The sequence below is a fragment of the Trachurus trachurus genome, assembly GCF_905171665.1.
Source record: "Trachurus trachurus genome assembly, chromosome: 24".
NCBI classification, from domain to species: Eukaryota; Metazoa; Chordata; class Actinopteri; order Carangiformes; family Carangidae; genus Trachurus; species Trachurus trachurus.
Window position 1 is genome coordinate 27,410,946 of NC_139910.1, and position 17,554 is coordinate 27,428,499.

Here is a 17,554-nt window from a genome sequence, read left to right on the forward strand (position 1 = left end):
TCTCACTCCCTCTGCCGCTGTCTCAGGGAAAAGGTCAGCTTTTATTATGTGGAGTAAGTCAGTATTTTGTAGTATCTGCAGGCGGCAGGTGGTTTGGTTGCTATGACACAAGGGAGAGACTGTAGAAAAAACATGACAAATGCAAAGTGCTGAGCAGTTCATCATGTGTAATTTAGCAACTTTTTATCAGTTTGCTGAGGCCAAATATTTTTGGTGGACCACGTGTGTGTGAACTGTGTTGACCTTCCTGAGTTATTTCTCTGCCGTTTGTGCCAGAATTTCAATCTCCAGATTTGTCTTGATGTCTTAACATTCTTTCTTTGTCCTCCTCCGTGTCCCTCTGTCTCTTGCACTCTGTTAGACAGTTGCAAGGCTCAACCAGTAAGGGTTTGTATGAAAGCGATCCGTGCGCTCTGCATTTTAGGGTGTCAGCTTGACAAGGCTTTGCACATTATCAAGAATAACAACTGTTTGTGAGGCCTGTGGAGTGTATCGCCTGCTTTCTCAATGGTCTCTGGACCAAATAAGGGTTCGTTCTGATGCATTTTCTGTTGCTTCTCAGTGGAAAAACCTTTGTATCATAGATCTCTGTGAGTGCTTTGTGTCGGCCTTCAGTCTTACTGACTAAATCTTCAATATAGCACGCAGGTCGGTTGCTTAGTCATAAGGTTTTATGTTCCCAAAACAAGGGGAAAATGTCAATTATGGTTTCCCTTTGCACTCTTGTTATTTTATAATCATCTTTTAGAATCAAATTCCATTTTAAGAGTAGACTCAAATGCAGAAGTTTCCCTTTTCTGTCTTTTTTCAACATAATAGTTGTGGTTGGTATTATTAAATGAAATATAACACCATATATTACTGTGTTTTATGTGACAGGTTTAAGCGACACAGCCTTTAAAGAGCACTTTAATGTTTATTTGTTGCATGCCGAGGTACAATGCTTGCACAGTAAGTATATCAGTAAAATGAGGGTCAGCCTTGGCATCAGGACAGATGTAAAATGGATGATATAATATAATATGGAATTGGGAAAAAAATGCAACTCATAGGAATTATTTTGATATTATTGAATATCGGCCCAAGCCTAACAGTCATAGCAACTGCTCTGGGAAAAACAGGAGCTAGAGTGGTGAATATAGAACTAAATAATGGTATATCACATTATTTTACTCTCTTCTTATAATGACAGATCAACAGACTAATTCCACAGGTTTGGTTGAGGGCAAAACTGTGAGTGTGGAGTCGGCCTTTTCCAGATCTACACACACTGTGGCGTCTGTGTTGCGCAGGGTTTTCAGCTCATACATACCTCGACACAGGACCTACAGAAGCAGGTCAAACAGAGCCTTCTTTCTCCTCGGGGAGCCGTTCATCACCTGCTCTTGACAGTTGAAAAGACTTTTACACTAATATTTTAGGCATTTAGCTTCAGAAAAAAGAATGACTACAGAAGCAGAATAAGCCCTAATTTGTCAGTCATTGCTGAAGAATCATAGAACAGAGGGAATTACATGAAGAGATGAGCCATGTGATTTTATTCTGTTGATAAAAATACAGTCACGTTGAAGTACATGAAACGTATATGGGGGAGCAGGAGTCGAGGAGGGAGTCACTTGTCTTTAAGAAAGACACCTTTGCTGGTTGTAAAATGCTGATGCTATGTGACCCCGAGGCCCCTTTACCTTCACACTTAATTTGCAAGCAGAGAAACTAGCAATCTGGGTCTGGTAAAAGCCCGTAGCCTGCCTTTATTCCTTTGTTTGCAGGCTTTTTATACACAGCAAGTAATATCCCAAGTTACATGTTGTTAAACTGAAATGACTGCATTTGAAGAGTGTGTGTGTGTTTGTGTGTGTGGGTATGTGTGTGCATGTTGTACTGTACTGTAGCTTCAGGGGCTTGTATGAAGACTGTGATGGATAGGAGAGATTTCCTCACACATCCTGTGTCTAATCTTCTCTGTACTACAGCAGAAAACACATGCAGGTACAAGGTTAGCTCAGGATAAAGGTGTGATACATGCAAACACTTACTAGATATACTGTACATGCATGGTGACTTAGCTGTCTTTTTCAGAAACAGTATGTTAGTTTTAGTTAAAATTGTGTGGTTTTCCTTTTTCTGAGAATTGTTTTTCTGTGTTAGATCATTTTAAGGTGCCATGTTAATCCTGTGCAGACCACAAACAGCTTTTGAAAACTTTTTGAAAATTTCTTAAAAATCAAAAACTGTTCATCTTGGTTGGAGATCCTGTTTAGCCTGCATGAGTCAACCTGTGGAAAATGTAGTTGACTGGACATGGCAGATCAGTAAGTCTGCAGGACATCCCATCAGGCAGCAGCATAAAGCCATTTCTCAGAGCTTCAACAATCCTGCCAGAAGGCCCACCTCATCAGCAGCACTTTACCTTCATGGTAAAGTGGAAACCCTCCTCCAGAGCAGTCATGGTTCACCTTTGAGCGAGACAATGGCCTGAATCATACAGTCTAGAAAATGCCACCTAACTTGGCACAACTCTCTGATGTTCATAAGCAGTTCTGCCAAAGCTTAGGCCCCGTCCAGACGAATCCGTTTTTTTCGAATCCGGATAAATACTTTGTCGGATCGGCCTCGCGTCCACACGAATCCGGCGTTTTCAGGGGGTGAAAACGGTATTTTTTGAAAACGGGTCCCAGAGTGGGAAAATTTGAAAACGCCGCCCCAGCGTGTCCGTCTGGACGGCCAATACGGCTTTTTCAGAAACGATGATGTCATGATGCCCCCCCGCCGCTCTACCTGTAACCTGAGACACACACACACACACACACACCGCTGCAGCAGCTGCTCACTGACAATATGCACGTAACAACAACGGCCGACTAACGTCGCGTCGCTCAGACGCTGCGGCTGAATCACGTCTGTTTAATCATCACTGACCGTAATATTTACTCTGACACGACTCCCTGTCAACATTTAATCCATGTTTGAGTTTGAATACAGCGGGGAACTTCTTCTATTGAATTACAGCGGGGACTTCCCGTCTTCTTCAGCTGTTTTAAGTGTTTATGTGTGGCAGGCAGCGCTACAGCGACACACACGCTCCACACACACGCCTGCAGTATGTAGGTACTACAGCGTTTTGGGTCGTTTTCAGGTGATCATGTGGACGCAGATATTTTTGAAAACGATGCCGTGTTTACGGAGATTTTTTTCAAAACGATTAAGAAAAAGATCGGATTCGGTGAAGCCGCGTATTCGTCTGGACGGGGCCTCAGACTCGTAACCCCCCCAAAAATCTCTGGAAAACCCAGAAGATGGCACTTCCCAACCAGTTTGGTGGAACAGAGGTGAATAAACTGTCAAATGCAGGAGTGCAAAACTGAACCTGAGACTTGTTTGAGAAGTATTTACCAAGACGACTTCCATAAAAACAACTCAGTCTAATTAATTAATTAATTAATTAATTACATTTCTAAATTTTTTTCACTTTTTCATAATGGACTCTTGAGTGTAGACTGAAGAGGCAAAAAAGCAATTTTATCGATGAAAAAATAAACTTTCCTTCTTTCTTGCAATTGGCATTTCTCTCTGTACCTCTCCTGTGGCCCACTTAGTTGCACAGTATAGTTCCTGAGTATGAAGCAAAGCCCATAAAGATAGCCGTGGCAGATCAAAGGCCCATGCTGTCCCATAAAGCAGGATCAAAGCCTGAAGTGAGCGCAAAGTTGTCATAACTTCTTGTAAGCCGGCTGAGCAGCTCCCCAGACCTCAGCGTTGCTGCTGCCTGCTTCAGAATACGGTCACACTTTGAAAAGGATGAACTGCTACATGTGTCCAGGCTGTGGAGAAACGTATTTAGGTAGGTCTTAGTTTTCTTTCATGGTTCTTCTACCAAAGTTAAATTACACTGCAAGTCTCTGCAAGTGTTTCCGTCTGCCTTCTAGAGACGTGAGACTCATTTCTGGAGTTGTTTGTTACTGTGGTGTCGGCACGTGTTCAGATAAAATGAGCACTAGCTTTATGGAAGGAAAAAAAAGTTGCTAACGGTGCTAACGAGCCTTTCTTCTTCTTCCAAATGAGCTGACGGAAGAAATACATCATAACTCACCAAAATGATGCTACCAGCTCCACCACATGGAACTCAGGTGGTGATTGGAAGAGCAGCAAGGTGGAGGAGGGAGGTGTTTGTTAAGAAACAGCTTTTATAGAAATGTAACTCATCTCTTAGTTTATTTAGCTGTGGTTGGACTGTATGCTATATAACATACTGTAAATGAAAAGATTCAGATTTAAACCAAAGATCAAAAATCAATTGGCTCACCAAATAACCAACACCATCTACACTAACATGTTCTTCCTACAGCTCAGAGCGTTCCTACTCCTACTCATCACTTTGCAACTGATATGAGTTTCATTAGCAGTTAATCTGTTAATCAGATCCTTGATTATTTGTTAAGCTGGTAAAATGTCAAAAATTAACATCAATTGCAGGTTCCCATAGTCCAAGTTGATGTATTAAAACCTCCACCTGTGGGACACTTTGGCAGTGAGACTTTACAGATGTTTAAATCTCATCATCAGTCTATCTGCAGAGGGCTTCAGCCTCCTCACATCACTGGAACAGCTGTTGACTGAGTTGGTTCAGACTTGTGGCTACGGCTGCAGAGTTTTCCACACAACAGGTACGGCTCAGATATGTCAGACCTGATATCCCTTTTTAATGTCAAAACAAATAATAATATATCCTGTATGGAGAAAAATATCCTACATTTCTGTCATGTTTGTGCTTCTGTAGCTGCTGCTCAGTGTGTCTTATCCTCAACCTGAGGTGTTTTGGTTGTAAAGCTTAGCGTTGCATTTCACAGGACACCAAGGTTGTGACTTTGAGCATGGCTCTGCTTAGATTGGCGCTGTCTCCATGACGTTGGCCCGATGTACTGTAGATCTGCTTGTTGCAGTGTGGTGCCGCTATAGTTTTGTTGGTCATTTTCCCAGCAGTGTCAACCCCACACTGCTGGAGGCTCTGGAGCCATCAGTCATCACTCAGTCAGCATGGCTTTGTTTGAATGTCAGGTTTTATTCATCAGCTTACTTAATTGAGCAATTACAGGGTTCCCACTCGTTCTGGAAAACCTGGAAAACCTGGAAAATGGTTGACCAATTTTCCAGTCATGGAAAACACATAACACACCAAGTCAAATGTCCTGGAAAATGATTTATCCTAGTGACATCAGCTACCAGAACACTTTTTCAGACCCCACTAAGAATTTGTTTTCCAAAGAAGTGACGAGTGAGAAAACTAGAGACTTTAGTTGGTGAGTGTTAACGGTGTTGGACCGGGAGCATGAGGGTTTTCTCTGCTGAGGGACAGATAGAGGAGCAGCAGAGAGCTGTAGTGGGCCTGGTTTAAAAACAAAAACATGTTTTTGTGGTGTTCTATGATAAATTTGTCATAATTTCTAAGCATGAAAGAGATAATTTCATACATAAGTCAGAGCCACAGACTGCTTGCTGAAAAACTGTCCCTGAATGCAACGCGCATCAGCGGTTTTACATTAATTTCCCTCTAAAACAACTCTTTGTGGTAACATTGTGTTATTATCTCATAGCGTGGTGAATGTGCAGGTCACAACTTGTCCACCAGAGCGTTGTGGAGTTGTTGGATTGTGTATTTGATGAGTTTGATGAAGGAAACCAAGAAATCCCATGAGCCTCCGAAGCTCTGAGCAGCTCACGGCTCTGCTCCGCCGTACTAAAAACAGCTTGCACCGACAATTAAAGGTAACGAACCTATACTGCTATGACTATAGGGATTATGGCAATGGGCCAATTTGCCAAAATGTTGAACTATCCCTTTTTATCAGACTTCTGGGGGTGAGAGACTAATAAACATAGAAACAAACTGGTTAAATGTACAAAATAAGGTACAACTGTTGAAAAGAAGACATCTTCAAAGCATGAATGGGACAGGGTTTGTATTAGTGTGACGTAACAACATGTCGGTCAGACTGTAGCAACTGAAAAATGATTTCAAGAAAAGAGTGGGAACCCTGAATTAGTGAGTTTTAAGCTATATATTGTTTATATATGTATATACACCACCACGTTCATATTGGTGTTTGTTTGAGAGGCCCAGAGGCAACACCACTTTTTATTTTTTTAGCTAGACAACACATTGCTTATGAACCACTATTTATCCTGTACTTGTATTTCCTCTGCTGCACTTTGTGAACTTTTACTTGGAATTTTCCAAACCCCTCCACCCCCCGCACACTCCCTTCCTAACACACACACACACACACACTGTCTCTCTCTTTCTCTCTTACACACACACATGGTCTCTCTCTTAAGGAATAGGGAGGACAGGTTTGGACTCAGCCATCATCATTAAGGCTGCTGGCCTCAGGGCCTCAACTATGGCCAAGTTTCCTGACATTGTCCTGGTGAGAATAACCCAGTCTGATATCATCTTTATTCCGTTTCAGATACACACAGACAGATAACAGTTGATTGTTTAGGTCACTATAAATAACTGAGGCTTCAGCCACTCTCAGAAACACTAGGTGTCATCAGAGTTCACAGCCACAAAAACAGAAAATGGGAAAGAAAAAAAACATCAGTTTAAAAGAATTGACCACATAAAAGGCGTGCGTAGAGAAAGAGAAGATAGAGTGACCCTGCAGCTCTCATGTCCTCACATGGCCCACAGTCACACACAGCAACAACAACAACAGAGGACAGAAGATGGATGGTGTGGTGTGATGAGGTAATAATGGAGCAAGAAAAGTCGTGTAAAGTGAAAAACGACCCTTCTTAAAAAAAAAAAAAATTGGCATTGCTCTTTTTTTTCTTTCTCTACTCTAACAATGAATGACATCAAGGAGACGGAGATCACAGGATTGAGGAATTAGTAACAGGATGAAATTCACTGCAACAGAATCCACAGGTGTTATGACAGTCATCTTATTTTGGCTTGGATACACTTTATTTCAGATGAAGGAATATGAGGTAAATGTGATGATTTTTTCGCTCTGAGGTTGTTTTTATTGGCTGTACAGGGGAGTGATTCATTGCTCTTTGCCTGCAGGGTTCATTGCCATGTGTCTTTCACCTGTTCATAAAAATATTATGGTTATGCTGCCCACATGGTAATGTACTGGTGAGACTTAGACAGATCCCTGGCTGAAACGTCCGTCAAATAAGAACTGTTGTCTTTGCCTAGACATATATCTCGCTCTTTATTCACGGTGAAGCGCTTGGTTTACACAAACCCTTTTAATTAAATGACTCATCTTGTTTTAACACAGCGCCTTGGCTTTAAAAAGGGGGAATACACCGTCTCAAATAGATGGGCTTTGTGTTTGGAGAGGCGAGGCTCTGCCGGGCTGAGCCAAGTGTTGCTCTGTGGGCTGCGGATTATGTAGATCTTTGGTTTTGTGTTTTTAAAATTCCTGCTCCGTGGTCACTGCTGTACACATCTGGTATACATGGCTTGTTCAAGCAAGCTGCACTAAAACCGAGGAAGTTAAAGGCTGTTTTGGTGCAGCAGCAGGTGTAAACCATTGGTTCCACCTCTGGAGGTCTTCTAGAGAAGTCTGCTGCACTCAGCGACCACACATACCCACTTACAGTCGCCTTGTTTACAGTTGTACTCAACCATGCAGTGTAAGGTTAGCAGGTTTCAGATTTATTTAGATTTTCTATCCATGCACATTCATCCATTCATTCATGAATCCATCCATCATGAATCTGGTTCTGCCCACTAATAACTGATGGTTTTTAGATCCCGACCTGTACCAGGTGACCCCCCCCTCAGCCTCGCCTGCGTGCACAGCACTGGGACTGTGAGCTTAAAGTCATAAAGATGAGCTGTGGAACAGCCCTAATAAAGACGTCATGCTGACTGACAGCTTGTAACTATTGGCTACAGTGCTGCAGTCCTGCCTGTATGTGTGGAATTTGTGCGTGTCCATATTTCACCTCCAAGAATTCAGCGGAATGGCAGGTGCAACCAGAAAAGGCCACGCTCGCCCCCACACACACACACAGTCAGCAGAGGGCCCACGTTTATTCTTCACTACTTCACAATATAGATACGATCAAATTATCTCACTCATTCACTATGAAAATTCACCAGCAACAGTTGTGACATTAAAAAAAAAACAACCTAGTTTCAGGTTCTGATTTATGCAAATGTTTTATTTTTATTTTCTTCAACTGACATGATCTGACCATGTTTTGGGCAGTTTGACATTGTCACCCTGAGCTTTTGTCATTTTACTGTTTTTTGGTATTTTATAAATCAACCAATTAGATAAGTGAATTAACGGCAATTTTTTTTGCTCTATAGAGCTACTTAAAGCAGAAGTAAGCGATCCGGTGGTTTTGGCTAACTTCCTGTCAGCGGATGGAGTTAGCAGTCCCCGCCCTCGTCCCTACGTCACCACATTCACGCGCATCCCTTGGCTGCACACACAGAGAGGACCGCCCCTTTATGCTGTTCTCTCTCCTCATTGGATAAAGGTTGTAGGATACAAGGAAAGTTTTCTCCTCGGCTTACAGCAGAGCAGAGTGACTGACAGACCCGTGTTTCAGACCAAACACTCTATAGAAGTGATTGCTGTCGGAAGATAGAACTATTTAAGACTTATATTAACAAACATTCCACTTACTTCTGCTTTAAGCAATCAATCAATCACTAGTCATTAGTTTTCTGTTGACCAACTAATTGTTCCCGCTCTGAAATGCAAAGTGATAGTTACTTTATAGTCCAGCTGCCACAGTAGAAGTTGTAGTTTGGGTTATTTGTTGTGGGGTTGTGTACCTGCTAGAGGACTCAGATCAGTGGACTATAGGAGCAGCCGGAGCTGAGTGATGTGCTGCTGATCAGTTGAGCAACACACTGACTAAAAGTGTTGAATTACTCAAACTACCACTATAAGTCATGTGTGGTTTTCAATATGTGCCATGGATAATAAAGTTACTTTTCCACTGTGATACATATTCAGATCACTGTGAAAACATAGAGGCTCATCATTTGTCTTCTGCCATGCAACATCCACACACGACTGTTATATGAGAATGTACCTAAACGTACACAGGACATAACAGATTCTCCACAGTTGATACTCTCTCTCTGTGTGCTAACGTGTCTGGCTGTGTTTCCCTCATGTGATAATGAGAGGAGAGTCCCTAGTTGACCTCCATTTAAACTCTGTGTTTAAACAGCACAGGCCTGATCCAGTGTTTATTGGAGGCCTGTTAGAAATGCGATGCCCTGTGAATCACACTGTTACATCTGAACATGGAGTTTCCCTCTAACTTATTATCAACACTGATCCCAGGGGTGGCCTTTAGATTTCATCCATCACTTCAGTTGTAAGAATTTCTCTAATATATTTGTATCTGTCACATACTTGAGTGGAGAGCAGAGTGGAAAAGTGTTTTGGAGAAAACATTGGAACCCTTTGAATACACAAAGTGTCCACTTTATAGCACTTCTCTGGACACACTAGTTGAGTTATTCTCTTATCTGTTGAGTGATAGCAATAAAGGTGTTTACACTGTTGGGTTTTATTACCTGTTTACAGAAACACAGCTCTGCTAACTATTGCCTCATCCCAATTCATTTACAGGCTTTTATGACAGACACAAATAACTTTGTCCCATGCTGCTTTAAACTGATACATTAGCTACTCTAGATGTTTAGTTTACATATAGATATATTCATTATCATTCAAACATTAAGATTATTTAGTTTACTGTTTCTATTTCACAAACCATTAGCTTTGATGTGGTTTATCCTCCACCCCCTATGGGCCTATTTAATATTTACAGTCTTATTAATGTCATCCTACCGTACACAGAGCTGCACTTTGGGGGATTGTTAATATCCCTCTCAGTATTCAGCTTCAGCCATGAGAGACTTTGTGTAAATATACACACAGGCCTACTTATCAGCAGTGCGGTGTTTTTTTTTCTGCCTAACTAGACTCATGATGTCATTTGGATGGGAGCGCCGGTAGCCCGGGCCTATTTCACGGCTAAGTCGAGCCTCTAATTGTGTGTAGCGTTCCAGCGAGGCACTAATCAGGGCAAGGCAGAGCCAGCAGCCTGACGGTTGACACTAATTGCTCTTGCTCAGACATGAATGCCTTGTTCATGAAATATTTACCCACCCATCTGTTGACAGTTAACCCCCCCCCACCCCGCCAACCCCACCTGGCAAAGATATAGACACTCATGTTCAATAACACACACAGGTGTAGGCCCGTGTGCACACATGAGTGTGTATGGTCACATTTATTCATGATCATTGATGGAAGTGCTCTGGTCAAAGTTGTTTCTTCTTCGAGTACCAAAGTATTGACTTTCTGAATAATACTTTTTAACTTCAACTACACAGTGTGTGTACTGTGTACAAGGTGATGGGACTTCTTCACAGTGATGGTCACACTTTGTATCTGACCGTCTAGCGTCCATCCTGTTAGATTTTTCAAAAAAAAAAGCAAACAGGCTGCTGTTTTTGAAAATGCAAACAATTACTGAGAATACCTATGGTGCATTTTAAAGGGATAGTTCAACATTTTGGCAAATTGGCCCATTGCCATAATCCCTATAGTCATAGCAGTAGGTTCGTTACCTTTAATTGTCAGTGCAAGCTATTTTTAGAACGGTGGAGCAGAGCCGTGAGCTGCTCAGAGCTACGCTACGGAGGCTCATGAGATTTCTTGGTTTCCCTCATCAAACTCATCAAATACACAATCCAACAACTCCACAACGCTCTGGTGGACAAGTTGTGACCTGCACATTCACCACGCTATGAGATAATAACACAACGTTACCAGACAGAGTTGTTTTAGAGGTAAATTCATGCAAAATCACTGATCCATGTTCCTGTCGGGGGCAGTTTTTCATCAAGCAGTCTCTGTATTTACCTCTAAAACAACTCTGTCTGGTAACATTGTGTTATTATCTCATAGTGTGGTGAATGTGCAGGTCACAACCTGTCCACCAGAGCGTTGTGGAGTTGCCATTAGCCTCTGTAGTGTAACTCTGAGCAGCTCACGGCTCTGCTCCGCTGTTGCTGTCTTGCACCGACATGAACCTACTCCTAAAACTATAGGGATTATGCCAATGGGCCAATTTGCCAAAATGTTGAACTATCCCTTTAAGTATATGTTTCTGTGCTACATTTCCTATTTGACAAAATTTGGTGTTGAGGTCCATTACAATTAGGACACAGCTTGGCTCTGTGACTAAAGGCTTCATCACGCCTCAACAAAGCGGCCGTTGTAGTCTCCAACCTCGTCTCACACCTCCTCCACAAAAACCTGTCCAACTTCACAACTGTAGGAACAGCGTCTAATAATCCTGGTAACTTTCCCAAACTGACAGTTCCAACATTTATACCCCATTTCTTGCTTTGATCAGCCCGATGTGTAGAGGTGTGAAAGTATGTTTCCCCCGCTACTACTGGCTGACAAGTGACTTTTTGGTGCTGGATGATGTGGCATGTGATGTTGGAGCAAAGTTAAGAGGAGGAGAGTGAAACCATGGTTGTTTTTAGCTACAATTTACACTTGTGACCTAAACAGCTGGCATGCAGGCTTTCTGTGGACGCAGCCGCACTCGGTGTGTGTCCAAGAAAGAGTAAAGAAAAATAATGTTAATATAAGATGGAGTGATTTCATCTATCTTGATGTGCCGGCCAAGTAGAGAGTCTATGTATAGGAAATGCTGACAACTTAATTTTACCTAAATTGTGTACAAACTAGTGCAACTCTGTGGAATCCTTCTAGAGGAGGAGACTAAAATGTGTGTAGTTATCCCTGTGTGTTCGATTCGATAAGTAGGAATTCCCCCCATCTAGCGGTGCGGTTGCATATCAGAACGTATTCTTGATGTTGCATTCAGGTGAAATCAGGCAGACGTCAGACAGACAACAGACGCTGCATGTAACAGGATAAACAAGCGTCTATGTAAACAAGTGGTCCACCAGCACGAGGCAAAACAATACAGGCCTGACAATATGTTGTCATGGTGATGTGGTATTGTTTACCTGACCCGAGTAAAATGACATCCGGTTGGTTTGCTGACGGCCGTCTGCCTGACTGCACCTGAATGCAACATCAGTGCCTCCGTCCTTCCTCACACTACACAGTGGTGACAGTTTTTAATTGTTTTCATTCTATGTAGTGTATTGTTATTTGTGTTTTATTTATTTATTTATTAGGGACTGCGGATGTAAATTAACTACACTGTTATAATCTGGCATATTTACTATTGTACATTAAAGGGACAACAAGGAGTTTTGGAAAAGCGAAGCATTTTCACACTACATTTATGAGCCTCCGTGCACCGTGAATTTCTTTGACCGGTGCAAGACAGAATCATGTTTTCATTCATCAATAATTAAAGTCAGAGGTTGGAAGACGATCACATACCGTCGTAGTTCCCACCATAAACGGCAATTCGGCGGCGTTATTCTCATGACTCGCCGTCGTCGCAAAAACCGAAAGTAAGGAAACGCTGGTCGGCTCGCCCAGCATTTCGCCACCACTAATAATAACAAAATAACGATAGAGACAAAACAATATATTTATCGAAAATGGACCCATTAACAAGTGGTAACGTAGATTCATCCACATTAATATGAGACTTTTTTATTGTCGCGGAATTTTTCATTCTGCCGCTGGAGAAACTCCTCGTTGTCCCTTTAATATGCACTGTCCCTATTCAAATAAAGGTATTATTATTATTAACAGGCGCTACCTGGAAAACTTTCTCCCCGAGCCGACAGCTCCGCTGAGTTTCTATGGTTACCTACGGTCACACTGCCACTCAACATAAAAAATGGCGATGCAACATGGCCGCCTCGGTTCGGTGCGTCGCCCACTTATACAGTATGTATTTGTAACGACTTGTAACAACTCATTCTAAGGTACCAGAAAGCTTTCATTTGTATGCGGGTGTGATTCCACTTCAGTGAAGTATGTATTTATGAAAGACATATTTGATTTTTTCTAAAGCCAAATAAGTGACATACTGGGGCTTTAAATCTGATTAAATAATATCTCCAAACATTTTTCCCTTCAGACATGGTTGGATGATACGTTCTACATCTCTCACAGTGCCGCCGGTTTAGACAGATCTCACCACATTCCTCTCACGGCCGCTGACTGTAGCTCTGGGCAGCCCAAAACCGCACAGCCTGTACGGCGTTTAGGCAGACACACACTCGTACACATAGCTTACTCTCAATCACACTCAGCCCCCGACTGCGTCTCTGTTTCTCTCCTCTGTCAGCGCAGTGCTGAGTGAGCGGCTGGTGGTCTGTGTTTACCGTATTAATTAGCCCAGTGATCCAGAAACACTCTCCCTCTGGTAAATAGAATAACACTGAAAGGTTACTCTGGGCCGGGAGCAGAGGGTAAAGAAAATATGAGACAGGGCAGGAGCCAAGGAAAGGAAGAGAGAGGAGTAGGAAGAGAGAGAGAGGGAGTGTGTGCATGTCTGCATTTTAAGTTTGCATTAGAGCTGTCATGAGTAGAAGTGATCAGAGTCGGGGAGGAAACCTGACGCGGTGGGTTGTCATCCTGCAGAATTTAGAGGCTGTGTGATCATCAGTCATCACGGTGTCTCTGCTGCTAGCCATCAGCCACAACACCACCTGCCGTCTTCTATACCCCCTCATTTTATTTCTGTTCTGTGCAGACACACAGCAGAGGGTGCTGGTGCTGTAGCCCTGCTTCCTTTGCTTTTTCAGAGTCAGAGTCAGTTTATTTGCCATTTGTGGAAGGAGACCACATTGGAAAAGGGTTTGCGAGAGCTCAAAAAAACACTTAAAGGGATAGTTCACCCAAAATTGAAATTGCACTCATTATCTACTCATGTGGACTAAGGGCTGGGAGAAGTTTCAGAGTCCTCCGTGGCTTCTCTGAGTTACAGGGGGTCTCGGCGTAGCAGTGCATGTCCATATAACGGTTGCAAATGGATACCAACTGTCTTCGTAACAAAAAGACACACCAAAAAACATGCAAATACCTCCATGCTGCTCGTATGTAATGTCCCTCTTGGAAGTCCGTCCGCGGAAGCCCCCGAAATGCAAAATTGTCCCCAAAAAAATTAAATAAGTCTATTTTTCAAGCTTGTTTATAGCGGAAGCTTCTCGAAGCTCCTCTTCCCGGTTCATCATATTTGGACGAACCAGGGTCTGTCCTCTTCCCAGTTTGTCCAAATATGACGAACCGGGAAGAGGAGCTTTGAGAAGCTTCCGCTACAAAACAAGCTTGAAATATAGACTTATTTAATTTTTTTCGGGACAATTTTGCATTTCGGGGCTTCAATACAAGATGGACATTACATACGAGCAGCATGGAGGTATTTGGATGTATTTTGGTGTGTCTTTTTGTTAGGAAGACAGTTGGTATATGGACATGCACTGCTACGCCGAGACCCCCTGTAACTCAGAGAAGCCACGGAGGACTCTGAAACTTCTCCCAGCCCTTAGTCCACATGAGGGGGAGTAGATAATGAGTGAAATTTCAATCTTGGGTGAACTATCCCTTTAAGACAATAGAGCAATAGACAACCAATAAGCTGATAAATAAACAATCAATAAACAGATACAATAGATAAAATAAAAATGGACAATTTGCCCCCATGGATAGGCTGACGGTCACATAGGAAAAGTACAGTACATATAAAAAATGCATACTTTGTAAAGTGCAAAGTGCACTTTATGGATCACAGCGTTGAGAGATCGATCTCTGCTTGTTAAACCTTGAATTCGTTGCCTACATTTTCGACCAAAAAGGTCACCTGAGTTTTACAAGACCAGGGTGAATTATTGCAGTTAACTTGATGGATTCTTGAGCTGCCTCATCTCTGTCGTTTTTTTAAAAGTCCGGGGCCAAATGGCCGACTCAGGTATGCTCCCCATCCTTCCAATTGGCTGAACTGCATCCAGATTGGAGCGCTGCAGAACAAAATTCAAAACAGACCTTTAGTAGACAAATAGATACGCCTTAAAGCGCTTTTATGAATCCATTCCAACTATTTCCAATAACTCCGCTCCCCCATTTTTGGGCCATATCGCTGTCCTGAGGTCTGCAGTTCCAGGCCATACATGGAGAGCCAAGAGACGGAGCACAGTGAAAAGAATTACATTAGCAATACAGAGTTTTCCCTTGGCTACTAGTTCAAAGAAGGGCAGGGGAAATGTGGTTTTCATTAGGCATTGTTGGTTTAAACCGGGGTAAAGGTCACTTTTAAAAAAAAAGTCTGCCTCCCAGAAAAAAACGTTTTAAAATCATGAATAATTCATTATTTAAGTGCAAGGACAAGTTTCCCAAAGCTGGAATCCAAAAGATGTGATTCTTATCTATAATTTAATTAAATAAAGTTGAATATTTTTCACATATGTATCTCTAGAGTAGGAAAACCAAATGCCTCTTTGTTTGCGTGTGTACTAGTATTTTGAAACTGCCCTCTAAACCTGTGCCACTTGACATCTGGCTGTCATGTTAATGTGTCCAGTGAATCTTTAAAAGGGATTTACTACCCTCCTACAACCGCCCCTGTGGAGTGAAATTCCTCGCCAATAGCTCTAGTTAGTTTGTGCTTCCCATTACCGCTAATTATGACATTCCATGACTTTACTTTGACGGAAAAAACAGACCAAAATACAACAACCTCCGTGGCCCCTCTGGACAGATTGCTTAAATCACAGTGCAAATGTCCCGAGTGCTAATGACCTAATTGGCTGTGGCAGAGAGCGACCTCGGACCTCACTTCCTGTTCTGTGGTGCCATTCGGGGGGTAAATTAAGGCCGCTTTCTTTACAGTAATGATGTGAACAGAGACTTTGATTTACTGGGATGTTTTGAAAAGCTTTTAGCTTTAATTTAAGGTTATTAAAGCAGAACATTCATCTTTACAAACAAGATTTGTCAGAGAACTTATAATTCAAGGAGTGGTCCATCTGCTCCCTCTGTCCTGAGTCTGGCTGATTATTAATAGCATCACAGTGCAGACTCCACTCTCCCCTTCACTGATCAGCTTTAGGATCTCTACTCCTACACGCCGCATTAAGGTGGAGGGTTTTCACTATTTCATTGTTTAGTATCTTGTCCTGACACATAGCAACCAAAACAAGAGCCACACTGATGATGAAAAAACACACATCCACACATTCGGGCTTCAGGACCTAAACCAAGGAACACCGACCGACTGACTAGTGAATGAGCCGCTCTCCCACGTGAGTCTCAACCGCCCCCTGAAGTTCATTGAATTAAACGGTTGCCTTTGGGAAACAGTGTCATGTATCATTTGTAACTGGAGCCAAAGATAAATCGGTTACACTAAGTCCTTCAAAGAGGCAACAATCCTCCGTTTACACCTGGCATTAAGCAAACACAGTGCATCAGAGCAGTTAGACCACATTTATTGGTGGTCAGGTTCACATTGTCATCAAATCTCAGCCAGGTGCAGATGTGATCCATAAAGCTTGACCACATTCTTAATAAAAAAAAAAAAACTACCCAATGAACTGAAAGGTTAAAAAAGTTCACCTTTTCATGCTGAGACTAACTTCTCCTCAGCAGAAGACTATCAGGTGCAGCAGGCAGGAGATCTATGCATTTTAATATGAAGATGGATAGATAGAAGTCTTTATTGTCAATCAGATATTACATCGAGATGTACTGCACAACGAAATTACTTTCAAATATGTCTTTCATAAATCCGTATTTCACTGAAGTGGAATCACACCCGCATACAAATGAAAGCTTTCTGGTACCTTAGAATGAGTTGTTACAAGTCGTTTCAAATACATAAGTGGGCGACGCATTTTTTATGTTGAGTGGCAGCGTGACCGTAGGTAACCACGGAAACTCAGCGGAGCTGTCGGCTCGGGGAGAAAGTTTTCCAGGTAGCGCATGTTAAAACTGTCACCACTGTGTAGTGTGAGGCACTGGTGTTGCATTCAGGTGCAGTCAGGCAGACGGTCAGGTAAACAATACGACATCACCATGACAACATATTGTCACGCCTGTATTGTTTTGCCTCGTGCTGGCGGACCACTTGTTTATCCTGTTACATGCAGCGTCTGTTGTCTGTCTGACGTCTGCCCGATTTCACGTGAATGCAACATCAAGAATACGTTCAGATATGCAACCGCACCGCCAGATGGGGGGAATTCCAATTATTATTATTATATTATACCGTGAACAGAAAAACACTGTAATAAAAATAACCGGGTTAAAAGAAATGGTAGAAAAATATATAATATAAATACAAATACACGTGAAGAGGTGTGGAATAGGTATAATAAAGGACATTTAACTCTTTTTACTGTCTTAGTTATTTTAGCACGTTGACTTTACAATCATTTACAGATTTGAGGGTATCACTCTGTCACTCTCCTCCTACTGTGTGAGTCTCACACACACCAGCCTGTGTCTCCCCCTGACCCCTCCACCCTGTGTTATTCATCTCCTGCAGCCCTGCTGTGATCACATGGCCATATCTGATTCTCCAACTTCCTCCTCCTCTTCCCTCCCTCTTCTCC

At 42.3% G+C, this 17,554-nt stretch overlaps 1 protein-coding gene across 3 annotated transcripts in view; it reads left to right on the top strand.

The window, feature by feature from the left end:
• The window catches only part of disp1 (dispatched homolog 1), a 117,148-nt gene that overhangs the window by 87,539 nt on the left and 12,055 nt on the right, over positions 1-17,554 (top strand). The gene's annotated exons all lie outside the window — the stretch shown is intronic.